The 14,595-nt window shown below is 37.1% G+C and overlaps 1 non-coding gene across 1 annotated transcript; it reads right to left on the minus strand.

The window, feature by feature from the left end:
- Positions 1–319: 319 nt before the first annotated feature.
- On the minus strand, positions 320–430 carry LOC121211990 (small nucleolar RNA R71). Its single transcript, XR_005907203.1, has one exon. It is a non-coding gene; the product is annotated as a small nucleolar RNA R71 (small nucleolar RNA).
- Between the last annotated feature and the right edge of the window lie 14,165 nt (positions 431–14,595).

Genomic DNA, 14,595 nt, shown 5'->3' on the forward strand with positions numbered 1-14,595 from the left:
AATCGAGCATAGTTAGGCCTGCTATTGCTGCAAATAGTTTTGAACTGAAACCTAACACCATTCAAATGATCCAACAGTTTGTTCAGTTTGATGGTTAGCAGGACGAGGACCCAAACGCTCATTTGGTGAATTTCTTAGAATTTTTCAACACTTTTAAAATTAATGGCGTTTCTGATGATGCCATTCGCCTTCGATTATTCCCTTTTTCATTGAGAAACAAAGCTAAACAGTGGTTGAACTCATTACCATGAGGGTCAATCACTACTTGGGAACAAATGACCGAAAAATTTTTATGAAAAGAATTTCTGACGGCTAAAACAGCCAAATTATTTAATGATATCTCCTCTTTTGTGCATATGAATTTAGAAACACTCTATGATGCATGGGAGAGATACAAGGACCTTTTGCGAAGGTGCCCTCACCATGGGTTACCACTTTGGCTATAGGTTCAAATGTTTCAGAATGGCCTGAATCCTTCTATTAGATAGATGATTGACGCAGCTGCTGGAGGAACTATCAATAATAGGACACCTGAGGATGCTTAAGAATTTATAGAAGAGATGTCACTAAATAATTATTAGTGGCAAGTCATGAGGACAAAACCAACGAAAATAGCCGGCGTTTTTAACGTCGATTCGGTCACCATGCTCTCTAATCAGGTAGAACTTTTGAATAGAAAAATTGACCCTTTTTTTGGTTCTTCATAGGTTAACCCAGTAATGCAGTGCAAAGCAAGTGGAGATGGATCAAGCAATTCAGAATACCCACCCCATGGCCACAACATAGAGAACGAGCAGTTAAATTACATGGGTAATAATCCTTGATCTCAAAATAATCCTTATAGTAACAATTACAATGCAGGTTGGAGGAACCACCCAAATTTTTCATGGGGAGGCCAAGGAAATCAGAGACCACCACACCTCCAGGATTCCAACAACCACCCTACAGCAGGAAAAGAAGCCAAACCTTGAGGAGATGCTAGGAAAATTCATCTCAGTGTCTGAAACTTGTTTTCAGAATACCGAAACAGCACTTATGTAACACCCCTTACCCGTATCCGTCGTTGGAACAGGGTACGAGGTATTAACAAATTATAGTATATACTATTAAATAAAACCCAACAAAAATATGGCGTGCAATTTGATCATGAATCATTATAATATATGCCATTAACAATACAAACCAATTTCAAAGGCTTCGTACAAAATGATTTGTTTGATACTATAATTAGTATTTTAAACCTAGACAATTATGACACGTAACAAAATAACTAAGTCTGCTATACATGCCATATTTCAAAATGTTGAGTTCGAATACCAAGAGTATTGATAGTGCGGGCGGATCTTCAACGATCTCTAACTCCTGTGCTAGCTGGATGACACTATAAGACAAAGGAGAGAAAAGAAAGTAAGCTTATAGCTTAGTAAGTAAGTATATAAATAAAAAATAAGGAATCTAATATGTTTACAACATAACTCAATTATATCATATTTTAATTTTACTATTTACTCCGATGTGATCAAGCTGTCCCTCCTGCGTCATGATCACTAAATAAATCATAACTCAAGTTACGAAACTAAAAATTCAAATCCGTAAAATTTCCCTGAATCTAGACTCATAAAAATTCTCACTAATTGTTTTCTAGAATTTTTGGTCCAGCCAATTAGTACAGTTTAATAGTTAAAGTTTCCCGTATTACACAGCTCAACTAATCTGACATCTGTTCACTACGAATTGAATTTCTCTCAGTACACAATTCAAATAACCATGAAACCTGTTTCATTTAAAACTAGTATCAATAAGGAATTTAGGCATATAAACTATATTTCTTAATTTGTTTTGTACAATTTTTAATAATTTTTCAAATTTGGAACAGGGGATCACATTGTCATCTTGAGCAAGTCACACACAATTGTAAATATCTCAAAATATAGAGTTCATTTGCTTGCTCTGTTTCTTTTATATGAAAGTATACTTATTAAGATTTAATTTCACATCTCATTCAACCTCTAATTAGATTCCTTCTACTTTTGGTGATTTTTCAAAATCACGTCACTGCTACTGTCCAAAACAGTTTTAATGCTAATTTCACTCTTTCACACATTCTTTGTACTAACCTCATTTTAACTTATATATATATATCACAAATCATTTTCACCACATTTCAACATCACAAGTATAGGCCCATGACTACAATGTCACCACAAAGCCATCCCGTTGAACAATTCGGATTAATCCTCGATACTTGATGGTTTCAACACACAGCCCCACCATCATATTTCATTTAATTCGGCTCTCTTGTACACATGGTGAACACTTAGTACCACTCATGCGACCTAGCCGATTTGTCTCGTAGCTCTCTTGTCTACATGGTGTCCTTCACTTGGAATTACGCATGCGACCTAGCTACATTTATCTCTCACGTAGCTCTCTTGTCTACATGGGATACATCCCGTATCACACATGTGACCTAGCTACTACATAGTATCTCGTAGTTTTCTTGTACACATGATGTGCACTCAGCACCATACATGTGACCTAGCTACGCTCCCTCTATTTTATTCGATCTTTCCGAATGTTCAACCGGATCTCTCTCTCTATTACTTATTTCTATTCTTCCAATAGTCAATTTATACTTCAACATCAACTAGTATATATATAATAGGCTGAAATATAAGAATGTAAATGAAATTAATGTATTATTTACATGCAAACTTACCTCGGCGCAAAATATGGGAATTTTGCAATTTAGTCCAAAACTTTCTCCTTCCCCCGTTGGAGGTCGATTCCACGCCTTTCTTCATCTATAACAACATATTTAGCTCATTTAACACTCGAACTATTTATTTTAATTCAAAAATCACATTATAAAAAAATTACATTTTTGCCCCCTAACTTTTACAAAATTACAATTTTGCCCCAAGGCTCAGAAATTTAATTTCAGCCCTTATTCTTATGTTTAATGACCTACTGATCATTTTTCTCTTCTATGGCAGCATCAAATTCTCACTCTAACACATAGTTATGAACAATAGGTATTTTTATCGATTATGCCGTTTTGCTCGTTTTCGTTAAAAATCGCTTAGAAAAGATCGTTCTCCTAACTTCAAACATTCATATTCTACCATCAAACAACACAATACATGCCTATCATTCATGGGTAAATTTTTAAACATAAACCCTAACTCGAAATAATAGTAGAAATAGGTAAACCGAGCTACGAGGATTTCAAAAATGTGAAGAATATTAAAAACGGGGCTTGAAATCACTTACTATGAAGCTTGAAAGTTGAAGAAACCCTAGCTATGGAGGAGAGAAAATTTCGGCAGCAACTAGTGAAGATGATGACCAATTTTGTGTTATTTTTCCCATTTTATTTCATTTAATATGCAAATGACCAAAATGCCCTTACTACTAAACTTTCCAAAAATTCCCTCCATGTCCAACTTTTGTCCATAACTTAGGAATGGATAAAATTGCTATGTAAGACCTCCTAGTTAATATCCCAAAGCAATTTCATAGTAAAAAATTCTAAAACACGAGTTTTACAATTTATTCGGTTTAGTCCCTAATCTCAACGTAAGCGCTCAATACATAGAATTTCATCACGAAATTTTCACGAAATCATGAAGTCATATCATAAACACCAAAATAATTATAAAACAATTATTTCTATCTCAAATTGGTGGTCACGAAACCACTATTCCGATTAGGCCATAATTCGGGTTGTCACAATTCTCCCCCCTTTAGAGATTTTCGTCCTCGAAAATCTTACCGGTAAAGAGGTTCGGGTACTGTTTCCTCATAGCTTCCTCAGGTTCCCACGCAGCCTCTTCTATCCCTTGTCTGTGCCATAATACTTTCACTAAGGCTATACTTTTATTTCTTAACTGTTTAATTTCCCGAGCCAAAATCTTTATTGGTTCCTCTTCATAGGTCATATCCGGTCAAATCTCAATTTCTGTTGGAGAAATCACATGTGAAGGATCAGAACGATAACGTCGCAACATTGATACATGAAACACGTTATGAATTCTTTCTAACTCTACCGGTCAGGCCAACCGATATGCCACTAGTCCAATCCTCTCAGTAATCTCGTACGGCCCAAAAAAACACGGACTCAACTTGCCTTTTCGGCTAAATCTCAGAATCTTTTTCCATGGTGACACCTTCAAGAACACTTTATCACCCACCTGAAATTCAATCTCTTTTCTTTTAAATCTGCATATGACTTTTGTCGATCTGAAGCAGCTTTCAAGCAATCCCGAATTACTTTTATTTTCTCTTCGGTTTCTTTAACTAGATCAACTCCGTGAATCTGTTTCTCACTAAGTTCGGTCCAATATAAAGGAGTCCGACACTTGTGACCATACAAGGCTTCATACGGTGCCATTTGTATACTTGACTGATAACTGTTATTGTAGGCAAATTCAATCAAAGATAGATATTTTTCCCAACTACCTCCAAATTCTAAGACACAGCATCTAAGCATATCCTCGAGTACCTGGATTACTCTTTTCGACTGACCATCTGTTTGTGGATGAAACGTGGTACTAAAGTTCAATTTTGTGCCCAAAGCTTCTTGTAACTTTTTCCAAAATCTCGAGGTAAATCTCGGATCTCTATCTGATATTATAGACATAGGTACTCTGTGCAACCTCACAATTTCAGCAATATATAATTCAGCTAATTTATCAAGTGAGTAATCGGTACGTACTGGTATAAAGTGGGCTGACTTTGTTAATCTATCAACCACTACCCAGACAGCATCCTTCCTTTTAGGAGTCAAAGGCAAACCGATTACAAAATCCATGGTAATCTTGTCCCATTTCCACTCAGGCACCATTACCGGTTGAAGTAGTCCTGAAGGCACTTGATGTTCAGCTTTTACTTGTTGACAGATCAAACACTTGGTCACAAATTCAGATATATCCCTTTTCATACCTGGCCACCAATACAACTTCTTTAAATCATTATACATTTTTGTGCTACCAGGGTGAACTGATAAACAGCAACTGTGCGCTTCATGTAATATTTTCTGAATCAATTCATCGTTTTTCGGTACACATATCCTGTCTCGAAACATCAAATAGTTGTCTGGTCCAACTCGAAAATCTGAGTCGTAACCTGATTCGCATTTAGTTCTCTTGGTTCGCAACTCACTATCGTTCTTTTGAGCATCACAAATCAGCTGGAGAAATAACGGTTTAGCCCTCATCTCTGCTAAGATTGACCCATCATCAGGCAATGCTAACCCCGTATTCATGGCTCTCAAAGTAAAAAGAAATTTCCTGCTCAAGGCGTCAGCAACTACATTTGCTTTTCCCGGATGATAATCAATCACTAGCTCATAATCCTTTAATAATTCAAGTTATCTCCGCTGTCGCAGATTCAAATCCTTTTGATTCATCAAATACTTCAAACTTTTGTGATCTGTAAAAATTCGGCATTTTTCACCATACAAATAATGTCGCCAAATCTTCAAGGCAAAGACAATAGCGGCCAATTCCAAATCATGTGTAGGATAGTTCTTCTCATGCGGTTTTAACTGTCTCGAAGCATAAGCTACCACTTTACCCTCTTGCATCAACACACATCCAAGGCCTGTCAATGATGCATCACTATAAATTACGAACTCCTTTTGTGGCTCGGGCTATACTAAAATTGGTGCTTCAGTCAATCGTGCTTTCAACTTTTCAAAACTCTGCTGACATTTATCAGTCCATTCAAACTTAACATTCTTTTGCAACAACTTAGTAATACGAGAGGCAATCATCGAAAATCCCTCAACAAAACATCTATAATACCCGGCCAAGCCTAAAAAGCTTCTAACCTCGGATACATTCTTTGGAGGTTTCCAATCAACGATCGCGAAAATCTTGCTTGGATCCACCCGAATACCATCACCTGAGACTATATGTCCCAAAAATCCGACTTCACGAAGCCAAAACTCACTTTTACTAAACTTAGCAAACAGTTTCTTTTCTCTCAAGATCTGCAATATGATTCTCAAGTGTTCGGCATGTTCAGACTCATCCCGAGAATAAATTAGAATGTCATCTATAAACACAACTACAAACTTGTCCAAATATGGCCGAAAGATCCGGTTCATCAAGTCCATAAATATAGCTGGAGCATTTGTTAAGCCGAAAGGCATCATAAGAAACTCATAATGTCCATACCTTGTCCTAAAGGCGGTTTTCAGCACATCTGACTCCTTAACTCTCAACTGGTAGTAACCAGACCTCAAATCGATCTTTGAAAACACTGTGGCCCCCTTTAACTGATCGAATAAATCATCAATCCTCAACAATGGGTACTTGTTCTTTATAGTAACCATATTAAGCTGACGGTAATCAATGCAAAGTCTCATTGAACCATCCTTCTTCTTTAACAACAATACAGGAGCACCCCAGGAGAGAAACTCGGTCCCACAAATCCCTTATCCGTTAACTCCTACAACTGAGCCTTCAATTCTTTTAATTCAGTCAGAGCCATTCTATATGGAGCAATCGAGATCGGTGTAGTACCCGGCAACAAATCAATGGCAAACTCTATCTCTCTGTTTGGAGGCAACCCAGGCAATTCCATTGGAAATACATCTGGAAACTTACAGACTATCGTTACTAATTAAAACTTCAGTTGAGGCAACTCAGTATTCATTACATAAGCCAGATAAGCTTCACATCCTTTCCTCATGTATTTCTGTGCAGACATGTGCGAAATCACCATAGGCAATTTTTTTGATTCATCTATTTCAACCCACAGAATTTCTCCATTTTCACATTTCAACTCTAGTGTTTTTTGTTTACAATCTACCTTGGCATCATACAATGTCAACCAGTCCATTCCCAAAATAACGTCAAACTCATCAAATGGTAACAGCATCAGATTAGCCGGAAAACAGTGACCTTGAATCATTAATGGACAATTCTTGCAAACCTTGTCAACTAGCACATATTGGCCTAAGGGGTTCGACACTTTATGTAACACCCAAACCCGAGACCGTCACCGGAGTCGAACACGAGGTGTTAACAGACTTTTAAAAAAATTTCCAGACACTGCCAATCTGCATAATAGTCGCTTTAAAAATCATATCTTGAGTTCAGAAACTCGGAATCCAGTTCCGTAAATTTTCCCTGAAACTAGACTCATATGCCCATCTACATGTTTTTTTCTATAATTTTTGGTCGGGCCAATTAGTACAGTTTATTAGTCAAAGTCTCCCATGTTACAGGGATCGACTACCCTGACCTTTGCGCATTACGACTTGGATATCTCCTTGTACAGGACTCCAATACTGATTCCGTTTGTTTCTATAGAAACTAGACTCAGATAGGAATCTATACATATATGGCTTGACTCCTAATTGTCTCTGGTTAATTTTTAATGAATTTCTAAAGTCGGAACAGGAAATCCAGAAACCGTTCTGGCCCTGTCTCACGAGAACCTGAATATCTCTTAACATACTGTCCGTATGATTGTTTCGTTACTTTCCTATGAAAATAGATTCATCAAGGTTCGTTTACATAATTTATTCACTATTTAATTTCATTCCTACTATTTTTAGTGATTTTCCAAATCTACATCACTGCTGCTGTCAGCATCTGCCTTTAAGGTAGACTTTACCTATTTCATGGTTTCCATGATTCAACTAGCCCTTTTTGCATAAATAGCACAATTTATGAAAGTGATTAACCATTCCCATGGCCAATCCTTGTCAAGCATATCCACACCAAATGATTATAACATTATACTCAAACACATATAAGCCATTTTTGCATGGCTATCCAAAATTATACAAGTCCAAAGGGTCCACGACCCACAACAAACGGGTAGTCCTATACATGCCATTTCGAAGTTCAACCAAAATTGTACCAAAAAGGGGGCTTTGATAGTGTGGGCGACTTTGACTTCAAGATCCCGAGTCCGATAGCTGGAGAACCAAATCTATAAAACAGAGGAGCAATGAAACGGAGTAAGCAATTTATGCTTAGTAAGTTTTGAGCAAGGAATTCCAGCACAACAAAAGTATAGCATTCATATAGTTAAACGGATAATTTCATATGCACAAATTTTCGATATCATACTTGCTTCACATTACCAACCTTATGTACATACACAAAAGATCAACTTAGCCAAAGGCCGGTAGCTCGTTTATCAACTGAGCGAATTCTTATTTGCAAGGGCTCAACTAAATTCAAGCACATACGAAACATACCTCAATGTTGGGATGTTTCTATAGCATTAACTGAAATTTTTACAGCAAGATCATTCATTCCCAAATCACGTACCTTCGGAATTTAACCGGATATAGCTCCTCGTTCAAATGCCTTCGGGACATAGCCCGGTTATAGTAACTCGCACAAATACCTTCGGGACTTAACCCGGCTTTAGTAACTCGCACAAATGCCATCGGGACTTAACCCGGATTTAGTAACTCGCACCAATGCCTTCGGGCTTAGCTCGGAATTAGTATCTCGCACAAATGCCTTCGGATCTTAGTCCGGATATGGTCACTTAGCACAAAGCCTTCGGGACTTAGCCCGGACATCATTCAAATAACCATGCACATTTAACAATAAATCATGGCACATTCGTATTTCGTTTTCGTTAGCAAAACTCAAACACAAGACATTTATCATTCTTGCAATTTCGGCTCAATAGCCACACACAAAGAGCATGATTTTGTTTGCTTAAAACATGATCTAATCAAATCTTAATTTAAGCTCTCTTACTCAAGAACTTACCTCGGGTGTTGTCGAACGATTCCGATAGCTATTCGACCACTTTTTCCTTCCCTTTATCGGATTTATTTCCCCTTTGCTCTTGAGCTTAATTAAACAAATAAATTGATTTAATCATTTGAGCATCGAAAAGAGGAACACAAGGCACTTAGCCCATATTTATACATTAGACATTAAAGTCACATATGTACGGAATCATGAATCAAACTCAACATTTTAGCTAATTTTTCCCCCTTGGCCGAATATGCATGTCTATTTTGGGGCCGATTTCAACACTTAATACATTCTACAAGTATGGTCACTTGTATTGACTAAACACCCTTTTGTTTCAAGTTCAAAACTTGGCTAATACACACATATATACACTAGTAAAGCATCCTCTCCCTTTCCATCAATTTAACACATGCATTACTCATTAATATACAAAAATTATATTCGGCCTTAGCACACAACTTGCTAGCCGATTCTTCTCCATTTAGCAACCAATACACATATGTGCTCACTCAAAAATGCTAAAAAGAAGATTCAAGAATCATCAATCCACCATCACATGTATCATTACAAAGCTTTACACTTAGCATGCAAATGACATCAACACAAATCCACCTTAGCCGAAACTTAACTCATCTTCATGCCTCATCACCACAACATCAAACATCAACCAAGAATGATGCATCCATGGCCGAGTGTCATTTCCATCACATAGCAAGATTTAGACCATGGGCTAGGTAGAACTCAAGCTAACAACTAAAATATGCATGCATCTCATGGAACATCACTAAACATACCTTAGCCTAGTCACATGCATGGCCGAACCTCTTCAACCTTTCTTCTTCCTTCCTCCTTAAAATTTTTGGCCAAGGATGAACCAAAGGATGAGCACTTTTTTTTGTTTTTCTTTCTAGTTTCGGCAAAATGGGGGGACAACCACACATTTTTTTTTGTTTTCATCACATTTCCTTTCATTATTATGCCATTTCTCCTTATTTTATTTTTTTCCACCCATGATGCACCAACAAGACATGTCTATGACATGTCTTGCCCATCACACTTGGTCTACCATGCTTGTCATGGCCGGCCACTACTAATAGGGGGGAATTTGACATGCAAGTCCCCCCTTTTTCCACATGCACTACTAGGTCCTTACGCATTGACCTATCACATTTTAAAATTTTCTCACATAAGTCCTATTTGATGAAATTCACTTACAATTAACAAAATTCAAACACGAAATTTTCACACATGCACATGTACATATAATGAGCATCAATTATGACGGTTAATTATTTTTACGACTCGGTTTACCAGTCCCGGAACCACTTCCCGACTAGGGTCAATTTTGGGCTGTCACACTTTAATCGTAAACTCAGTAAACTCAACAGGCAACTTTTTATTAGACACTAAATTCATGCAAATATAGGAATGAGTTGATCCGGGATCAATCAATGCAATAACAATAGTATCATAAAGAGAAAATGTACCAGTAATGACATCGGGAGATGATGCATCTTCTCGGGCACGTATAGCATAAACTCTAGCAGGCGCTCTAGCTTCTGATCTCACCGCTGAATCTTTCATCGTAGTTTTACTGTTAGTCCCACCTCTAGTATTTCTCGGTGGTCTACCTCTGCTAGCGGTGGTATTCTGTCTAGCACTCTAAAATCTTTCTTCTTTAACTTTCTCTGGAAAGTCTCTAATAAAATGCTCGCGAGAACCACACCTGAAACAAGCTCGCTCGTTTCCCCAACACTCACCATAATGTTGCCTGCCACATTGCTGACACTCGGGCTTTCTAAGTCGCACATTACCCACACTTGCCACCGAAGTAGCTTGAGCTTTAGACCCCGAATATGCTCTACCACAATCTCTGTGTGAATCCCCAGTTGAAACTGTCATTCGAGGGTTCGTCTCTTTGGACCTCTTTGATTAAGATTGAAATGACTTGTTTATCGGCCTTTTTCTAGCATCTCGAGCCTCAATAGCAGTTTTTCTTCTTTCTTTGTTCAAGTCTTCGGCTTTAAGAGCTCGGTCAACCAATACTACAAATTCTTTCAACTCCAAAATTCCAACAAGCACTTTAATGTCCTCATTTAGCCCATCCTCAAACCTTCTGCACATAATGGCCTCGGTGGACACACATTCCTGGGCATACTTGCTGAGTCTTACAAATTCGCGTTCATACTCTGCCACAGACATCTTGCCCTGCTTCAATTCAAGGAACTCCTTCCGTTTTTGATTAATAAATTGCTGACTTATGTATTTCTTTCTAAATTCTTCCTGGAAGAAATCCCAAGTAACTCTTTCTTTTGGCACCACTGCTACCAAAGTCTTCCACCAGTGGTAGGCTGAATCTCTCAAAAGTGATACAGCACATTTTAAGCACTCCTCGGGTGTATATGAGAGCTCATCAAATACACGGGTAGAATTTTCAAGCCAGAACTCCGCTTTCTTAGGATCATCATCGATCTTTGCTCTAAACTCTTCGGCCCCTTGTTTTCGAATCTTGTCAACCGGAGGCTTGTTCATTCTTACCAAATCTATGCCTTGAGTAGCTACAGGAATCGTCTGAGGTATGGGAGGGGGTGGAGGAGGTTGAGAATTCGGATTTGCTCGAATAAACTCAGTATACCAATTATTCATCATTTGGAGAAAGGCATCCCGAGCCTCATCTCCCTGTCTCAATGTCTCAGGTCTACTTTCCACAGGCGCGGTCCCTTGTGCGGGAGCCGGTGCATTACTAACAGCATCATCAGCAGCAGTTCCTTCAGGATCCATTACTATATTAAAACAAAACACAGTTTAGAATAATCAGGAGTCACCACACTATCACAATATTTTTATGGCATGTATAGCTAGACTTTTACACACACTTTATTAGTCCGAGAACCGACTAAACCATAGCTCTGATAGCACTAAATGTAACACCACTTACCCGTATCCGTCGCCGGAACAGGGTACGAGGTATTAACAAATTATAGTATATACTATTAAATAAAACCCAACAAAAATATGGCGTGCAATTTGATCATGAATCATTATAACATATGCCATTAACAATACAAACCAATTTCAAAGGCTTCGTACAAAATGATTTGTTTGATACTATAATTAGTATTTTAAACCTAGACAATTATGACACGTAACAAAATAACTAAGTCTGTTATACATGCCATATTTCAAAATGTTGAGTTCGAATACCAAGAGTATTGATAGTGCGGGCGAATCTTCAACGACCTCTCACTCCTGTGCTAGCTGGATGACACTATAAGACAAAGGAGAGAAAAGAAAGTAAGCTTGTAGCTTAGTAAGTAAGTATATAAATAACAAATAAGGAATCTAATATGTTTACAACATAACTCAATTATATCATATTTTAATTTTACTATTTACTTCAATTTGATCAAGCTGTCCCTCCTGCGTCATGATCACTAAATAAATCATAACTCAAGTTACGAAACTCGAAATTCAAATCCATAAAATTTCCCTAAATCTAGACTCATAAAAATTCTCACTAAATTTTTTCTAGAATTTTTGGTTCAGCCAATTAGTACAGTTTAATAGTTAAAGTTTCCCCTATTACACAGCTCAACTGATCTGACATCTGTTCACTACAAATTGAATTTCTCTCAATACACAATTCAAATAACCATGAAACCTATTTCATTTAAAACTAGTATCAATAAGGAATTTAGCCATATAAACTATATTTCTTAATTTGTTTTGTACAAGTTTTAATAATTTTTCAAATTTGGAACAGGGGATCACATAGTCATCCTGAGCAAGTCACACACAATTGTAAATATCTCAAAATATAGAGTTCATTTGCTTGCTCTGTTTCTTTTATATGAAAGTAGACTTATTAAGATTTAATTTCACATTTCATTCAACCTCTAATTAAATTCCTTCTATTTTTGGTGATTTTTAAAATTCACGTCACTGCTACTGTCCAAAACAGTTTTAATGCTAATTTCACTCTTTCACACATTCTTTGTACTAACCTCATTTTAACTTATATATATATATCACAAATTATTTTCACCACATTTCATACATCACAAGTATAGGCCCATGACTACAATGTCACCACAAAGCCATCCCGTTGAACAATTCGGATTAATCCTCGATACTTGATGGTTTCAGCACACAGCCCCACCATCATATTTCATTTAATTCGGCTCTCTTGTACACATGGTGAACACTTAGTACCACTCATGCGACCTAGCCGATTTGTCTCGTAGCTCTCTTGTCTACATGGTGTCCTTCACTTGGAATTATGCATGCGACCTAGCTACATTTATCTCTCACGTAGCTCTCTTGTCTACATGGGATACATCCCGTATCACACATGTGACCTAGCTACTACATAGTATCTCGTAGCTTTCTTGTACACATGATGTGCACTCAGCACCATACATGTGACCTAGCTACGCTCCCTCTATTTTATTCGATCTCTCCGAATGTTCAATCGGGATCTCTCTCTCTATTACTTATTTCTATTCTTCAAATAGTCAATTTATACTTCAACATCAACTAGTATATATATATAATAGGCTAAAATATAAGAATGTAAATGAAATTAATGCATTATTTACATACAAACTTACCTCGGTGCAAAATATGGGAATTTTGCAATTTAGTCCAAAACTTTCTCCTTCCCCCGTTCGAGGTCGATTCCACGCCTTTCTTGATATATAACAACATATTTAGCTTATTTAACACTCGAACTATTTATTTTAATCCAAAAATCACATTATACAAAAATTACCTTTTTGCCCCCTAACTTTTACAAAATTACAATTTTGTCCCAAGGCTCGCAAATTTAATTTCAGCCCTTATTCTTATGTTTAATGACCTACTGATCATTTTTCTCTTCTATGGCAACATCAAATTCTCACTCTAACACATAGTTATGAACAATAGGTATTTTTATCAATTATGTTGTTTTGCTCGTTTTCGTTAAAAATCGCTTAGAAAAGATCGTTCTCCTAACTTCAAACATTCATATTCTACCATCAAACAACACAATACATGCCTATCATTCATGGGTAAAATTTTAAACATAAACCTTTACTCAAAATAATGGTAGAAATAGGTAAATTGAGCTACGAGGAATTCAAAAATATGAAGAACATTAAAAACGGGGCTTCAAATCACTTACTATGAAGCTTGAAAGTTGAAGAAACCCTAGCTATGGAGGAGAGCAAATTTCGGCAGCAACTAGTGAAGATGATGACCAATTTTGTGTTATTTTTCCCATTTTATTTCATTTAATATACAAATGACCGAAATGCCTTTACTACTAAACTTTCCAAAAATTCCCTCCATGTCCAACTTTTTTCCATAACTTAGGAATGGATAAAATTGCTATTTAAGACCTTCTAGTTAATATCTCAAAGCAATTTCATACTAAAAACTTCTAAAACACGAGTTTACAATTTATTCGGTTTAGTCCCTAATCTCAACTTAAGCGCTCAATGCACAGAATTTCATCACGAAATTTTCACGAAATCATGAAATCATATCATAAACCCCAAAATAATTATAAAACAATTATTTCTATCTCGGATTTGTGGTCACAAAACCACTATTCCGATTAGGCCCTAATTCGTGTTGTCACAACTTAAGAATCAACAAGCGTTGATCCAAGGGCTCCTAACTCAGAGAGGCTAGCTCGCTAAATTGATATCTGAATGACCACAAGGTAGCCTGCCGAGTAACACTGAATCTGACCTAAAGAAGCAGCTCAATGCAATTACCATTCAAGATGTGGAAGGCTTAGTTGCACCTAAACCAGAACCGAGGCAAGAAACTGTGGAAGTAAAGGTAAAGGTGCGGTGGACCACAATGA

The sequence above is a fragment of the Gossypium hirsutum genome, chromosome A12 (genome assembly GCF_007990345.1).
Source record: "Gossypium hirsutum isolate 1008001.06 chromosome A12, Gossypium_hirsutum_v2.1, whole genome shotgun sequence".
NCBI lineage: Eukaryota > Viridiplantae > Streptophyta > Magnoliopsida > Malvales > Malvaceae > Gossypium > Gossypium hirsutum.